This window comes from Podarcis pityusensis, assembly GCF_964106645.2.
Source record: "Podarcis pityusensis genome assembly, chromosome: 1".
In the NCBI taxonomy this organism is placed as follows: Eukaryota; Metazoa; Chordata; class Lepidosauria; order Squamata; family Lacertidae; genus Podarcis; species Podarcis pityusensis.
Window position 1 is genome coordinate 5,834,930 of NC_138028.1, and position 15,872 is coordinate 5,850,801.

The following is a 15,872-nucleotide window of genomic DNA, read 5'->3' on the forward strand; positions in this document are numbered from 1 at the left end:
GAACCTGGAAGTACCGGAACGGGTTACTTCTGGGTTTCGGTGCTCGCGCATGCGCAGAAGTGCCAAATCGCAACCCGTGCGTGCACAGACACAGCGCTGCGGGTTGTGGACACTGCGGGTTGCAAACGTGCCTCCAGCACGGATCACGTTCGCAATCCGAGCGTCCACTGTACTCTTACTTTCCTTGATCTGTTAATGAATGTTAATGAATTGTTCTGTGGTTTCTTATTATTTTGGGCAGCTTTTAATAATAGGATAGCCTCTCAAGAGTGGTTAGCCTGTCCCCTGCCCATGCCTCAGTTTAACAGGACTCTTAAAACTGCTTTGTTCCAGCAAACATCTTTTAGTTAAATCCTGTTGACTATCCTTTTTTATCAGTTGCTCACACAGGTTTTTTTATGGCTGTGTTTTGGCTACTGTTAGTTTTATTGTGAGGTTTCTTGGGGCTGCTTTTCATTTTCTTGTACTTTTTAGATTTGTAAGTCACCTTGACTTTTATAGAAAGGCTGGGTGTTGATGGCAAAAATAAATAACCAATCATTTTAGACACCTGGGAAGTGTGAGGTATAAATAAATAAAAGCACATCATTGTTTGATCGATGGTTTTATGTGTTTAGATACCACGTTCCTGCCAAGACATCTGTCTGCACAGGGCACTATGGGTCTTTGTGTGGCGGGGGGCAGTGTTTGGTATTTATATACCTCCCAATTAACCATAGGCTCTTGGTAGAGGGGATGCTCAGAAGCGGCAGCTAAGAAATATGTAAGAAATGGTGTTCAGAATTCCCAGCAAGTACAAAAAAGAGCCTGTTGTCTTTGTCCATGGAGTTTTCTTGGCAGGGATACTGGAGTGGCTTGCCGGTTCCTGCTCCAGGTGCATCACGTTCGGTCAAAACTCTCCACTATGACCTGTCCATCTTGGGTGGCCCTGCACAGCATAGCTCATAGCTTCTCTGAGTTATTCAACCCCTTCGCCATGGCAAGGCAAAATATGGTTTGAAGCTCAACATCAAAAAAATGAAGATCATGGCCACTGGTCCCATCACCTCCTGCCAATTAGAAGGGGGGGAATGGAGGCAGTGAGAGATTTTACTTTCTTGGGCTCCATGATCACTGTGATGGTGACAGCAGCCACAAAATTAAAAGACGCTTGCTTCTTGGGAGAAAAGCAATGACAAACCTAGACAGCATCTTAAAAAGCAGAGACATCACCTTGCCAACAAAGGTCCGTATAGTTAAAGGTATGGTTTTCCCAGTAGTGATGTATGGAAGTGAGAGCTGGACCATAAAGAAGGCTGATCGCCGAAAAATTGATGCTTTTGAATTATGGTGCTGGAGGAGACTCTTGAGAGTCCCATGGGCTGCAAGAAGATCCAACCTCTCCATTCTGAAGGAAATCAGCCCTGAGTGCTCACTGGAAGGACAGATCCTGAAGCTGAGGCTCCAATACTTTGGCCACCTCATGAGAAGAGAAGACTCCCTGGAAAATACCCTGATGTTGGGAAAGATGGAGGGCACAAGGAGAAGGGGACGACAGAGGACGAGATGGTGGGACAGTGTTCTCGAAGCTACCAGCATGAGTTTGACCAAACTGCGGGAGGCAGTGGAAGACAGGAGTGCCTGGCGTGCTCTGGTCCATGGGGTCACGAAGAGTCGGACACGACTAAACGATTAAACAACAACAACAACAAAAGAGCATACCAGCATGGGATTAAACATCCCACCACCCACTCTGTTCCTGAAAAAAAGAGTTATTGCTTTGGAGCAGGCATAGGAAAACTCAGCCCTCCAGATGTTTTGGGACTACAACTCCCATCATCCCTGACCACTGGTCCTGTTAGCTAGGGATGATGGGAGTTGTAGTCCCAAAACATCTGGAGGGCCGAGTTTGCCTGTGCCTGCTTTGGAGTGTCAGAAATTCTGGGTACCTCTGGGAATACTTATTTAATATATTATTTAATCCGTGGGTAGGCAAACTAAGGCCAAGGGCCAGATCTGGCCCAATTGCCTTCTAAATCCAGCCCGCGGATGGTTCGTGAATCAGCGTGTTTTTACATGAGTAAAATGTGTCGTTTATTTAAAATGCATCTCTGGGGTATTTGTGGGGTCTGCCTGGTGTTTTTACATGAGTAGAATGTGTGTTTTTATTTAAAATGCACCTCTGGGTTATTTGTGGGGCATAGGAATTCATTCATTCTCCCCACCCCCCAAAAAAATATAGTCCGGCCCTCCACAAGGTCTGAGGGACAGTGGACCGGCCCCTGGCTGAAAACATTTGCCTACTCCTCTTCCAAGGTGCTTATGCTAGTATAAGGTAAAGGTAAAGGGACCCCTGACCATTAGGTCCAGTCGTGACCGACTCTGGGGTTGCGGCGCTCATCTCGCTTTATTGGCCGAGGGAGCCGGCGTACAGCTTCTGGGTCATGTGGCCAGCATGACTAAGCCGCTTCTGGCGAACCAGAGCAGCACACGGAACGCCGTTTACCTTCCCGCTGGACCTAAGTAGACCTATTTATCTACTTGCACTTTGATGTGCTAGGTTGGCAGGAGCAGGAACCGAGCAACGGGAGCTCACCCTGTCGTGGGGATTCGAACCGCCGACCTTCTGATTGGCAAGTCCTAGGCTCTGTGGTTTAACCCACAGCGCCACCCGCGTCCCTTTATGCTAGCATACATTGACTCATTTCTGGTCACTACCAGGTTGGACTACTGCAATATGTTCTACATGGGGCAGCCCTTGAAGAGTTTTTCAGAAATGCCTTCTGATGCATATGCAGCGGTCAAAGTTTTCACTTTTCAGCACACATCACACCAGATTTCTATATGTTTTCCAATTTGTTTCAGGCACCCTTCCCAAATGCTTGCTATACCTTAAATGGCTGAGAATCAGCTCATGCAAAGCACTGCTTCGTCCTGCTGAAGTTGCTCACACAAAATGTTCAGCGGCTAAAGAGGTGCACTTGGTTGGGTGTTATGTTCTGAGTTGAATAGGATCCAAAAGGCAGCAGTCTGATTGGTCTTAGAACAATAGGATTCAAAATGCAGCAGTCTGATTGGTCCTAGAACAATAGGATTCAGAATGCAGCAGTCTGACTGGTCCACAGGAGCCACCCAATCCAGCTCCAGGTGGAAGTGAATCTGCAACCTGATTGGCCTACAGATGAATCCTGGAATTAGCCAATCACGTGGGGCCCATTGTGTAAATAATGTATATAAAGCAGACATTCTGGGGGAACTTCCATTCCTCCTCACCGCTATGAGCTGAATAAAGAGCATGAAATCCACTCTGGACTCTGAGTATATTTCATTGGGACACCATAGCTGTCAACGTTTCCCTTTTTTTAAGGGAAATCCCCTTATTCCGAATAGGATTTCTCGCAAGAAAAGGGAAAAGTTGACAGCAATGTGGGACACGAGAGAGGGTCTTCTCAGTGGCTGCACCCTGACTGTGGAACTCTTGCCCAATTGCACGTTGCCAAAAAAGAGGACAAAACAGGACAACGATTTGCATAAACTTTGCATGTGGCAATTTATATGTGTGGATGCAGGTTTTTGTTACTACAAATTTTACTGAAGAATAAAACTTATACAATCACACAATACAATTTATGCAACAATACAATAGTTTATACATGAAAATCCTCCCTTAAAAATAAATAAATGAAGTAACTTATTCATACGTACGCTCAAACACACACCTTTCCCCTGTTCTCACCAAAATTGGTTCTGCTTTCTTTTTCAAAGGAGTAAAGGAAGCAGTTATTAAGGCAAAGAATCTGGTAATATTTTTATTAACCGCTGCTCTTTGCAGCGCTGTTCAAATAGAGAAAACTTTAGCTGATATCAGTTTTATGAACCGGTGGAGCAATGCGTGGAATTTAGTCCTTCGAGAAACACTTACCGGGCACGTCAGATTTTTGAATAGGAAAGCGAAGTCAGACCCGTTTATTGTAGTCTGGTGAGAATTGACTGAATATATCAACAAGGAAAAGCTACGTACATCTTCCTCTCTCCACCAGTTTCACAAGACATTCGGGACAAATGAATCTCTCCATGAATAATCCATCACCTTCTGTTTATTACAAGTTATACTTTACATCTCCTAATGTGCATTGCATTCTCAACTAGTGTGCAACTGTGCTGTAATGCTTCTCTCTCATGCTTGATATTTTGCTTCACCTTAGTCACCATCAGAAGTCCATCTAAGTTCCTCCGGTTTTGATTTTATATTTATTGTATCATTGAAAATCCATAAAGAATTTTTTTTTTAATGACAAAACCCACAAACACCTTTCCCCATTCCTCATCTTTTCCATTCAGGGCTATGTTTTCTGAAACTTATTAATTTACTTAGAGCACAAAAGATAGTCATACCTCATGTTACGTTTGCTTCAGGTTGAGCATTTTCAGGTTGCGTCCCGCGGCGACCCGGAAGTACTGGAACGGGTTACTTCTGGGTTTAGCCGCTTGCGCATGCGCAGACGCGCAAAACGATGCTGTGCGCATGCGCAGAAGTGGCGAATCGCGACCTGCACATGTTGCATTTTTTTCAGGTTGTGAACGGGTCTCCGAAATGGATCCTGTTCGCAACCGGAGGTACCACTGTAGTCCGCTCCAACATCCAATCATAGATGTATAATTTTTTATACTTTTGTTTACTGCATTTATTTATCCTGCCTTTTCCTCTAACGACCTTGAGGTGGCGTACATGGCTCCCTCCTTCCTCACAACGACCCTGCGAAGTATGCTAGGCTGAGAGCCACTGCCTATCTCAGTAAGCTTCCTGGCTGAGTGGGAATTTGAACCCTGGTCCAGACCCTCCAAGTGTCCCTATTTTCCAGGGACAGTGCCGGATTTACAGAAGCCATCCCAGTTTTCTGATTTGATCCTGGCATGTCCCACTTTTCCTTAGGACATCCCTATTTTCATCAGGGAAATGTTGGAGAGTATGGAGTTATGTGACCCCTGAGCCAAGGAGATAAGTAACTACACAACCTTTAGAAGACATCTGAAGGCAGCCCTGGATAGAGAAGGTTTTTTTTAATGTTTAATATTTCATTACTAGTACGTTTCCGAGCACAATTCAAAGTGTTGGTGCTGACCTTTAAAGCCCTAAACGGCCTCAGTCCAGTATACCTGAAGGAGCGGCTCCACCCCCATCGTTCAGCCCGGACACAGAGGTCCAGCTCCAAGGGCCTTCTGGCGGTTCCCTCACTGTGAGAAGCCAAGTTACAGGGAACCAGGCAGAGGGCCTTTTTGGTAGTGGCTCCTGCGCTGTGGAACACCCTCCCACCAGATGTTAAAGAAAACAACAACTACTAGACTTTTAGAATTCATCTGAACACAGCCCTGTTTAGGGAAGCTTTTTTTTTTTTTTTTTTTCAAAAATATGGAACGCTTCACGAATTTGCGTGTCATCCTTGCGCAGGGGCCATGCTAATCTTCTCTGTATCGTTCCAATTTTAGTATATGTGCTGCCGAAGCGAGCACGTTTAGGGAAGCTTTTAATGTTTGATGCATTACTGTATTTTAATATTTTCTTGGAAGCCGCCCAGAGTGGCTGGGGAAGCCCAGTCAGATGGCCGGGGTATAAATAAATTATTATTATTACTATTATTATTATTATTATTATTATTATTATTATTAATGTTGGAAGCTGCCCAGAGTGGCTGGGGAAACCCAGTCAGATGGTCAGGGTACAAATAATAAAGTTGTTGTTGTTGTCCTTGAATAGGACTCCCCTATTTTCATCGGAAAAATGTCGGAGGGTATGCTGGTCTCCCAGATTGTAGTCCTATGCTCTAACCACTATGTAACACTGTCAAACCTAGAAACAATGGCTATGTCTTAAATAGAAAAATAGTGCCTCTTGCACTAGTAGGGAAGAGGGGAACTAAGTGAGTCCTTCTGAGTCTGCAGTTTCAAAGTCCCATATGATCTCCTCCATGGGGTTTTTTAAAAAATCTTTAAACCAGACAGCCCTTGAAGCAGAGGACGCCTTCAAAGAGAGCTGCCCTCCATAAAATGGGACACTCTGTGTACATCTCCCTCCTCAAATAAATTTGCCTGGCTTCCTCGAGTTTATTAAGGAGGGTGGCAAAGACTTATTCTGTCCTGCCCTGCCTTTAATCTGATTTAACCTCCTGCTGTGGTGATGCATTTTTAAACAGGCTCTGTTGCTTTATGCGCTTCCCATGCTGCCGTTTTAATTATTTAATTGATATGTTGCGTTTGCTGTCATTTTCATTGGGTTCTGTATTTCCCCCCCAATCGGATGCAGTGTGCTTGGACCAGGTGCCTCTGGGAAGCCTGCGAGCGGGAGCTGAACATCAAGATGCTTTCCCCAGCTTGTGTTTCTGGCCAACTGGTATTCTGAACATAGCTGTCAACTTACAGATTTGAAAATAAGGGACCAGCAGCCTTGAAAATAAGGGATCAGCAGCCAAAATAAGGGATTTTCCGGGCACAAGTATGTTCGACTTCTGAGCCCCTCCAAGCCAAAGGCAGAAAGCCCAGCCAGCAGCCAAACGAAGCCTCAAGCGGTGGTTCCCACAGCGCAGCAACCCGGCAAAGGGGATGCAGCAAGGAAAACCACCGTCACCTCTCCGCTGGGAAGCGCTGAGCAAAGGCGAGTCCCCAGGCAACGCGGCCGATTTGATCGGCACAAGGCATGCAAGCTCCACCTCCCAGTCATTCTTAGACTCCTTATTGGGTGAGCAACACAGCCAAGCAACACAGCTGGAGCCTCCCTCCTCCCTGGCCGGCAGGGAGGGAGGGAGAGGAGCTGCTTCCTTTGAAACCCGGGAAATTTAAGGGACATCATCAATAAGGGACAGCAGCGGGACACGGCGCTGGGATAAGGGACTTTCCTGCCAAATAAGGGATGGTTGACATCTATGATTCTGAAGCATCACTGGCGTGGAAGTAGACCATTGCCAGCAGGGCCAGCAGCCACTGGTAGTCTTAACCTCCACGAATCAGTCTGATCCTCTTTCAAAGCTATCCAAGTTGGTTACCCTCGCCTCCTCCAGTGGGAGAGAGTTTCACAGTTTAACACTGCGCTGCATTCAGAATTTGCTTTCTTCTGCCTGTTCTGAATCAGACATTCAGCTTCGTTGGATGTTCCCAAGTTCCCTATCCACTTTCTCCTCTATGTATCACACACACATACACAGAGCACACATTTATTATATAATATTGAGAGTCTTTTTTTTAAAAAAAAATCATTTTTATTGATTTTCCAATAAAAAAACATCCAATTAAATATCCAATCATAATACTTCTATTAAAATAAAAAAAACTAAAATAAAAAAGATCAAATTATAGTCCAAATTGTGTTTATTAATTTCTTGGGGCTCCCCACAGTCTGGATCTCTGGAGCATATCTCCGCATCTTAGGCCTGCTTCTGCTTGTTGTTTCCCTATTTTCCACATCTCGATAATAACGCTTCATAATTTTTTGTCCCTGGGTCCGGGATTCTCATTCATGTCAAACGTCATATACTTTCATCCGCCGAATACAGCTTTGTTAATATATATTTTTCCAACTGCCTTTTTATCAGCTCAGCTTCGTCTGATTCCGTTCCAGTTCCAAATCTGTTATCTTTGACGGCGCAGCAACACATTAATTGTCAAAACTTTCCTTTTGAACTTTATTAAACCAGTATCTTCCAAATTACGTTATTGGGCAAAACTGTTTGCAATATTGAACTGTGTTCCACAATATCAGTCATTTGGTGATCGATCGGCCTGTGGAGACCGCACTCTCCCCCCTCCGGGCCCTAGAGGGGGGGGCTGCTAGATATCCCTTAGCTTCTCTTTCACTCATAATGAATATAAAAAGCTTCTGCAAACAGCTGCACTGTATATTCTTCCAAATTACAGTGGTACCTCGGGTTAAGTACTTAATTCGTTCCGGAGATCCGTACTTAACCTGAAACTGTTCTTAACCTGAAGCACCACTTTAGCCAATGGGGCCTCCTGCTGCTGCCGCGCCGCCAGAGCACGATTTCTGTTCTCATCCTGAAGCAAAGTTCTTAACCTGAAGCACTATTTCTGGGTTAGCGGAGTCTGTAACCTGAAGCGTATGTAACCTGAAGCATATGTAACCCGAGGTACCACTGTATTGCCTTGATTCATCACAAAGTCAATCAGTGTGTGCTAATATTGAGAGTCAATGTGGTGTCAGGCTTGCCCCTGGGAGACTAGGGTTATGCGACCCCTGAGCCAAGGAGATAAGTAACTATACAGCCTTTAGAAGACATCTGAAGGCAGCCCCAGATAGGGAAGTTTTTCAATGTTTGATGTTTTATTATGTTTTTATATATGTTGGAAGCCGCCCAGAGTGGCTGGGGCAACCCAACCAGATTGGCGGTGTATAAATAATAAAATTATTATTAGTATTGTTATTATGGAATCGGAGGTCCCTATTTTCATCAGAGAAGAGTTGGAGGGTATGTTGTTGTATGCGTGGAATGGAGAGTGGGAGAACCATGTATGCCAGTTTCATCTCCTTGGAGGAAAAGGTGAGATAAGAAGAAGAGGAGGAGGAGGAGGAGGAGGAGGAAGAGGAAGAGGAGTTTGGATTTGATATCCCGCTTTATCACTACCCTAGGGAGTCTCAAAACGGCTAACATTCTCCTTTCCCTTCCTCACCCACAACAAACACTCTGTGAGGTGAGTGGGGCTGAGAGACTTCAGAGAAGTGTGACTAGCCCAAGGTCACTCAGCAACTGCATGTGGAGGAGCGGAGACGCGAACCCGGTTCACCAGATTACGAGTCTTAACCAGTACACTACACAACAAATAAATAAATGCACACAAACACTCATGCGCAAAAACCCTGATACATAAATGTTCTGTTTCTTTAAAAAGGTAAAGGGACCCCTGACTGTTAGGTCCAGTTGCGGACAACTCTGGGGTTGCGGTGCTCATCTCGCTTTACTGGCCGAGGGAGCTGGTGTACAGCTTCCAGGTCATGTGGCCAGCATGACTCAGCCACTTCTGGCGAACCAGAGCAGCGCACGGAAATGCTGTTTACCTTCCCGCCGGAGTGGTACCTATTTATCTACTTGCACTTTGACATGCTTTCAAACTGCTAGGTTGGCAGGAGCAGGGACCGAGCAACGGGAGCTCACCCCGTTGTGGGGATTCGAACCGCTGACCTTCCGATCGGCAAGTCCTAGGCTCTGTGGTTTAGACCACAGTGCCACCCACTGTTTCTTTACAGTGATATAAATTCTGCCTCAGTTCCTTTAAAATCTAACAGCCATCTGTCCTGGGTGCTTTAGCTTAGATTGCTATATTGCAGGGGGTTGGACTAGATGACCCTCAGGGTCCCCTCCAACTCTACCATTCAATGATTCTATGACTGTAGATACTGAATCACAGGGATTTTTAAAAATTTAAGAAGTTACACAAACTTGTTATGTGTTATAACGACTTTTGCATTTTTAAAACATTTTAAGTGATCTTGGGAGGATTAAGGCCGCAAGGCATCCTGTAAATGCTAAAATAAATAAACGAGGACTCCCGTTCTATCCTCACAACCAGCCTGCGTGGGATTGTTCTGTGAAACCTTCTCTTCCCTCCCCCTCCCCTTTTATGAAGATCACCCGGTCTGAGACCCCACAGCTAATTCTCCCCTGGCCTCCTCGCTGGCCCAAGTAGGACCAATTCAGCCAGCTAGCCCTGGGGATTATCTAATTGATTTTTGATTTTTATTGTTATTCATGTTTTTATACTGTATTTTATGCTGCTTTTATAATTAAGTGTTTTAAAGTGTTTTAAATTTGTTGTTAGCCACCCTGAGCCCTGTTTTTGAACTGGGAAGGGCGTGGTATAATTTTATTATTATTATTATTATTATTATTATTATTATTATTATTATGAGACAGCGCCTGGTCCAAAGTAATCACGTCAGCTATGAATTGTGTGAGCGTGAGAGAGAGAGTTAAGGTGGCTGTTTATAATTTAGTGAAAGTCAACAGGAACCTATTGACAATTCTCAGCCAAATTTTGCCAGTCTCCATCACATCGCAGCACGTTAAAACTGGCATGTGCTGAAAACCCGAGGACATACATGTCTATTTTTGGACATTCCCAAAATGAATCATGTGAACATCATGCCTCGGCGTCCCAGCAGACAGGTAAATAAATATATGTAGGCATCCGTATATTTGAGTGCTTCTGTTTCGAAAACCAAACCTGCGGTGCGTTTCTTTAAATAAACCGCCCCCCAGGTTCCAGTGCAAAGAAGTCACCCTTGTATGATCCATTCATATATGACCTTACTGTAAAGCAGACACATGCTCTTAAATAATTAAAAATATGGGGGGGCGGTTAACTCAGTTTTTTTGTGGTGGGGGGGACGTGCCCTGGGGTGGAGGTAGGGGCTTAGGAAAGAGGCACAAGGAAGCTTTTAGCCAGATCTTCGGCCAGGTTTATTGATGACCCGGTGATCAATTTCATGTTCTTTCCTGGATGTTAAAGCTAATGGGAAGTGAATGGCTTTTAGTTAAACGTGCGTTTTTTTCCCCAGGACTGGGGGAAATAAAACCGAGACCACGATCTGCGAAATGATGAGAAATAAGCTATTCCCTTAACCTTTTTTAAACAGGGCAAACGTGGCCCTGAATGTCACCCTGCCTGCCACTCATTAGAGAAATGGCTCTCGCTTTCGCCCCCCCTGTGTTTTTTTTTCATTTTACGAGAGATAACATAACCCGCCCTATTATTTATTCATGAATCGTAGCCATTAAGACGATAAATCAAATTATCAGCTTCCTGTCTCGCTCCGGGTTTAATCATTTTTTATGGCTGGCGTAATACAAAGACAGCTTCCTTCCTATGAAACAGGAGACCTCTGACGACCTATTTATTAGGACCCTGCATTTCCTCCCCATTTTAAAGTCTATCCCGGTCATTTTCTCTGTCAATCGCAGCTGTAATAAAAATCCAATAAGGAACTTGAACATTCATTGAATGGAGCAAAATTACCCATGAAACCAGGGGGCTTTCTAACCTTTCTTGAACATACAGTACTAATAAGTGACCTAGTATATTCAAGCTTTTCTCAAAATTACTGTATTTTTTGCTCTATAAGACTCACTTTTCCCTCCTAAAAAGTAAGGGGAAATGTGTGTGCGTCTTATGGAGCAAATGCAGGCTGCGCAGCTATCCCAGAAGCCAGAACAGCAAGAGGGATTGCTGCTTTCGCTGCGCAGCGATCCCACTTGCTGTTCTGGCTTCTGGGATTCAGAATATTTTTTTTCTTGTTTTCCTCCTCCAAAAACTAGGTGTGTCTTATGGTCTGGTGCGTCTTGTAGAGTGAAAAATACGGTAGTATGTAAGGGACAGGAAATATCAGCCAGTGGAGGTGTGTTCACATCTGAAGCAAAAACGTTATATATGTATGTGTGTTTTTTCAGATTGCTTCCTCTGTGAAACATCTTTAAGCGGTTTAACAATGAAAACAGCAGCAATAAACACAGAGAGCAACTGCAAACATAAACCCAGTTTCAAATATGATGAAGACTGGGGTAAAGCTGTCCGCTTAAAAGGTTTGTTGGGAAACCAAACCGGAGACGGTGACTGTCTGACATGTAAGAGGAGGATGTTTCAAAGTTAGGGGCCAGCACATTCAAGGCCCTGCAGCCTTACATCTTACAAAATGGGACTTCCAGGTGAGCATCTCATCAGGTATCGGCAGGATACCTTCTCCTGCACAGCGCAGGAATAATGAGAAGAGCCAGCCAGCAGTAGATCACACCAAGCAAGTTGGAGTTAACTTTTTATTAGCAAAAACAGGAGGGTCAGGCCTAATGAGCGCAGCATATCATCTCCGGCAGGTCTGGCCTCCATGAAGCCGTTGCTGAGGCTGAAGGTTGGTTCTCCCCAAGCTATCTGAGACTGCGCCTGAATGAAGCAAGCTTCTCCTATGCCCTTTTCATACCTCTTCTGGTTCTGGGAGACAAGGGGGAGGGGAGCTTCTTGCAGCAGGAGGGGGAGATATCCTTGCCTTCTCACCAGCCTGATTAATCTCTGCCTCTTGGCCTTCCTCTTCTCCTGCTTCAGCTTCTGCCTCTGATTCTGGACTGCTCTCTGCCACAGACTCTCTCCGCTCACAAAGCCTTGTTGCCTCTTCAGCTTCCAATACCTCCTCTCCCCAGTCTCCTCCCTCTGACCACTTCTTGTTGTCCCACCACCAATCCCTGGACTTTGAGCCTTCTTCCCTTTGTGGTTCCCCAGCTGGTTCCCCCCACCATTCATTCCTCTGTGTCCAACTAAAGGTAAAGGACCCCTGGATGGTTAAGTCCAGTCAAAGGCGACTATGGGGTTGCGGCGCTCATCTTGCTTTCAGGCCGAAGGAGCCGGCGTTTGTCCACAGACAGCTTTCCGGGTCATGTGGCCAGCAGGACTAAAACTCTTCTGGCGCAACGGGACACTGTGTGACGGAAACCAGAGTGCATGGAAACACTGTTTACCTTCCTGCCACAGCGTTACCTATTTATCTACTTACACTGAACTGCTAGGTTGGCAGGAGCTGGGACAGAGCAACGGGAGCTCACTCCTTTGCGGGGATTCGAACCGCCGACCTTTGATTGGCAAGCCCAGGAGGCTCAGTGGTTTACCTGTGTCCGACTAGTCCATGACAAATAACATAAATGCTGATACAGAAACAGGGATGGGGTGGGTTCAGCCTTATGCCTTCTATTTCCCCCTCCACTTTTTATTTATTTACTATACAGCGGTACCTCGGGTTACAAACACTTTGGGTTACAGCCTCCGCTAACCCGGAAGTAGTACCTCGGGTTAAGAACTTTGTCTCAGGATGAGAGCAGAAATCGCACACTGGTGGCTCGGTGGCAGCGGGAGGCCCCATTAGCTAAAGTGGTACCTCAGGTTAAGAACAGTTTCAGGTTAAGAACGGACCTCCAGAACGAATTAAGTTTGTAACCAGAGGTAATCCCTGGGTTCCACTTCTGTGTCTTGAATTCACAAAGCTCAAGTGGAAACTTGGGATTTCTTCGGAGCAGAGCTGGGGGAGCCTGATGCCCTCCAGATGTTGTTGAACCCCCAACACTCATCATCACCGGACAACATGGATCCAACTGTCAGGGGCAATAAGAGCTGCAGTCCCTGAAAAGCAGCCTCTGCACAAAACCTTGATAAGGCAGCTGCGGTCAAAAAGCCACCTTTTTTTGTTTTTGTTATGTGTTTATAAAAGATGTAGATCAACAGAGCGACAGCTCAAAGCATCACATCACCTGACTGACAATAACAACCTTCTCAGGTTTTTCCTCCTCCAGGCTTGTGAGGAAAACAAGGTTGCGCAGAAAGGGAAACAGCGGGGAAGTATTTTCACTTTAGGAAATAAGCAAGCAGTCCAGTCTGCTGCCGAAATAGAATAGGATCCAGAATGCAGCAGTCTGATTGGTCCGCAGGAGCCACCCAATCCAGCTCCAGGTGGAGGTGAATCAGCGACCTGATTGGCCTCCAGGAGCAGCCAATCAGGCTCCTGGAGGAGGTGATTCCACAACCTGATTGGCCTACAGGAGCAGCCCAGAATTAGCCAATCACACGGGACCCATTGTGTAAATAATGTATATATAGCTAGACGTTTTGGGGAAAGTTTCATTCATTGCTACTATGAGCTGAATAAAGAGCATGAAATTCACACTCGACTCAAGAGTATATTTCAGGGTTCACTCAGGTCTATGTCAGTTACTTTAGGCGGGAAACCCTAGGTTGTTGTTGCTACAATGTTGAGAGCTGGCTGCCTATAAAAGCAGGCCGGCTGAGCTGTTTGCTGTTCAGTTCAGTTCTGTTCCAGCTTACAAATAAAAACCTGCTTTGGAGAAATCGCTGCGTCGTCTGATATATTCACCCGCAACTTAACAGTTTTGTTTTGTCTTGCTTTTTGTTTTCTTTTCTTTTCAGGGGGTGGGCAGGGCTCACGGAATGCAACCCAGAGACACCCAAACCAACACTGTGTCTTACGAGAGGTGGGCAAGCGGCAAATCCTCATGAATGAACCAATTTGTCAGGCGTACAGGAACGTGGTTCTTTGGCAACAGACTTCCGCTGCCGCCATCGCCTGTGGAGCCCAATTGATTCCCCCTCTCCACCCAGCTGCAGCTTGTTGCATCAATTTGTCAGGGTTTAAATATCAATTAAAAGGACGGCTCTCTCCTCGGCCCGCCTCTCCCTTGCTCCTGTTTGCTCCCTTTGTTTGCCTCCCCTCCCTCGCAAAACACTAATGAACTGTTTAATGCCCAGGAGGCAATTTCAAATTATCTAGCGCAATGAGGGGCTGCAGCAGAAGATTTATTACCCTTGTTTGATCTCCTGCTAATGCATTATTATTATTCTGATCAAGAAAACAACCTGGGGTGGCTAGAAGTCCTTTTGCGCCTCTCTGTGGGGTCTTTTCGTTTGGTGGGGTGGTGGTAGTTGTTAGCAATGGACCACACATGGCACAAAGCATCTCGGCCCACCAGCTAATTCAATTCTTGTCTGCCGCTAGGGACCAAATTGGATTAGGCCATTTCCTGGTTCCACTGCAACTATCACAGATGAAACTATATTGTATAGGCAAACACACAACCCTTTTAACTTTAGAGAAAAGGTGAGGAAAAAGGGACCTGATGGATATGTATAAAATTATTCCAGGGGCAATCCTAGATTTACTAAAGCCATCCCAGCTTCTGATTTGATCCTGGAATATTCCACTTTCCCTTAGGACATTCATCAGAGAATTGTTGGAGGGCATGGAGTTATGCGACCCCCAAACCAAGGAGATAAGTAACTACACAACCTTTAGAAGACATCTGTAAGGCAGCCCTGTACAGGGAAGTTTTTAAATGTTCAATGTTTTATTGTGTTTTTATATATGTAGGGACGCGGGTGGCGCTGTGGGTAAAACCTCAGTGCCTAGGACTTGCCGATTGCATGGTCTGCGGTTCGAATCCCCGCGGCGGGGTGAGCTCCCGTCTTTCGGTCCCAGCTCCTGCCCACCTAGCAGTTCGAAAGCACCCCTAAGTGCAAGTAGATAAATAGGTACCGCTTTATAGCGGGAAGGTAAACGGCGTTTCCGTGTGCTGCGCTGGTGCTGGCTCGCCAGAGCAGCTTCGTCACGCTGGCCACGTGACCCGGAAGTGTCTCCGGACAGCGCTGGCTCCCGGCCTCTTAAGTGAGATGAGCGCACAACCCTAGAGTCGGACACGACTGGCCCGTACGGGCAGGGGTACCTCTACCTTTATATATGTCGTAAGCTGCCCAGAGTGGCTGGGGCAACTCAGTTAGATGCACGGGGTATAAATAATAAAAGCATTATTATTATTATTATTATTATTATTATTAAATTAATTAAATAGGACACCCCTATTTTCATCAGAGAAATGCTGGAGGCTAGGATTCAACAGTCAGGGATATTTTCCTCCAGGCATGGATGGAGCGCTTTTTCCTTGGGGTTTCAGGAGAGGCTCAAAAAGTGGGGTTTTGAGGAGGGCAGGTTTCCAGAAAGATTTATTTTCCATTTTATTAAGCGTGCAGATGCGAGGAAGGAAGAGAGAGGGACGTGAAGCGGTGTCATGGCACAGCGGTGCTGCCATCCATCACGAAACGGGCAACGCAGCGGATACCGGATCATCCTGGAAATGGGTTTGGCGAGCAGCGATGGAAATGAACTTAGAAGCGCAGTCAGCTCCCTTACGGAGCTGAAGGAGAGATTGATTGCCTCAATTATACAGTCTGACTTCCCCTCAAATGACGCCCGAGGCTGCTGGAGTATTCCCACTTCTGTATCCTTGCAAACCTCCTCATGGGAGGGCAGCAAGTCTGAGACCAATGCCCTGGACAGGCAGGCCAGA